Raw genomic sequence first — 2345 nt, forward strand, 5'->3', positions numbered from 1 at the left:
CCTAGTGACCAGTATGACCAAATTTAAGCTCTGTGCCCACATTATTCGGGTCATTCCTAACTACAAGTCTCCCTGTGCTGTCCAGCCTATTGACTTTGGCTTTCAACTACCTACTCACCATCTCACCCCGAGCTTTACGCTCACAGCTAAGAGAGTGATTCAGCTTCTGGGTGATGTGAAATGGTTTCTATTTCACTTTGCATCACTTGCAGCCTGAGAGGGGAACTAGAGCCCCACTCCCTGCTCTGTGAGCAGAGCATCAGGCATGGAGCAGCCCCTGGACAGGAAGGGTGTGGGGGTATCCAGGTAGGGCAAGCGTGGGGCTGCTGATCCTGTCTGTCAGTGTGCTCAAGGCACATATGGTGGGCATGCACTTCCAGGTAACTTATCCTGCATAACTTCGCTTGCCATACCCAAACCTCCTCCTCTGTCCATGGCCTCATTTTTCAGCTGGGCCTTTTGCAATGTCGGCATTTCCCTGCCTCAAGTGTGAACCATGGCAATACTGAGGTGAGCACAAAATGCCTGGCTTCTCAGAGCAGGACACTTGTCTCCACATGTCTGGGCTCAGACACTCACTCAAGGAGGGAGCTCTGCTCTTCTAAAGAAAGATGATCAAATTCAAGGTTGAGTTGGAGGGCAGGATTGCTTAAGCTGTCTTTTCAGCTAAGTTCCAGCTAATTCCTGCCTTAAGTACATAAGGCAACAGTCTTATGTATCAGTCTCTATGCTTATTTAGAATTTGTATGCACAGTTTGCATTAGGAAATCTGATTCATTCATCTGCCAGAAAGTATCTGGCAAATACAAGGTTAATGTAAAGACATAAAGACATTCCTTTGAATGCTCTCCAGAAGTGGTTAAGGAATTTACACCATTTGTTTCAGAGACCTAATTACCTAATACCTGCTGAGTTATGACAAACAGGTAAAAAATCCTGCTGAGGAAAATAGTATTTGCTCCTAAGATAAACCAGGTAAGGTATGTTCTGATTGTCTGGTGACAAGACCTTGTAAGTGTATATAATAACCGCCAAAGCATAACTTCCAGAAGGCAGTGACGTGTTCTCAAAGGCTGACATATTTCTAAATCTTCTGTGATTTTGCCATGGTTTTTCTTAAATACCTGCTATTATATTGAACTTAGTGATAAATACTATTTGTGGACAGAAACACTTAAGTCAATCATGGCAATCAGTGGTCATAGCACATTAGCACCATTACAGACCATAGGGCAGTACAGCAGAATTTATTACATATGTTATATCAGACACTTATTCATTAGATTACACTCACCTCACACCTCCTTTCTCTCGCCCCCACTCTCCTGCCAAAAAGAAGACAAAACTAAAAACCAAATCACAAAACTACTTTGGTTTTACCTTAAACTACTATTATGAAACCTGTACAACCACTTTCTCTCAGGAGACAATTATAGGCCATAGGACCACCAGTTAAATGTATTAAATGGCAATATAAATATCTTTTCAAGCAAGAGAACATCTGATAGGTAAGCAGTAGAGAAGTAAAAGGATTCTTTTAGGATATCGGAGATTGTTTTGTATATGTTCTACTTTTTCACCTAATGCTATTTCTAGCAGATCTTTCTCTAACTGCATTTTAGAGCAATTTACTAAGGCTTTATCTCTGTTTGTGTTACATACTTCACATGCCACCACCTCTCAACACCTGCTTAACAGTGTGGTGACAGATTGCAGGTGCCTTCAGACTCTTGCTGAAATTCTAAATGTAAGGGAGGGGTGAATTTAGAAACTGCAAATGGACACATCAAAAAATACAGCCAACAAAAAAATCTGTGCGAGTTGTTGCTGAAAAAATTTTTTCAGAAACTTCTCTTCCTCGCCTTGCTCATGGCATTTGTTACACTGATAGGTCATTTCCAATAATAGCAGCTGCAGAGTTTGTCATACATGATTGGGTCACACATGCATAGCTTCCCCAGCCTGTCTAATTCCCTGCGCTTATCCCTTCTCCTAGCCTAGATAACTTTTTTTCATTGACCCAATTTTTTCTTTTTTCCTTTTTTTTTTAATTCAGGAAGTTCTGCACACTTCCATTCATCTGAGGACTTACATCAATCCTTTATTTGTGCTCAGGCTCAACTCTGCTCTGGGGATACAGCTCTATGTACCCAGCTCTGCTCCTGGCTACACAGACTAGCCTAGTCCATAAAGACTTCATTCAATTGAAAGTCCTTTAAAATAATCAGCTCCCTAATACCAAGGCTGGCTTCTTTTTCCTAGAGATGCAAAGCTGAGAAGTTGCCAGAGACTTTCATTTCTGGAGATTCAACTACCAGTTTTAATTTCAGATGTATTTGAATTCT

Source organism: Corvus brachyrhynchos, unplaced genomic scaffold, assembly GCF_000691975.1.
Source record: "Corvus brachyrhynchos isolate BGI_N302 unplaced genomic scaffold, ASM69197v1 scaffold14, whole genome shotgun sequence".
NCBI lineage: Eukaryota > Metazoa > Chordata > Aves > Passeriformes > Corvidae > Corvus > Corvus brachyrhynchos.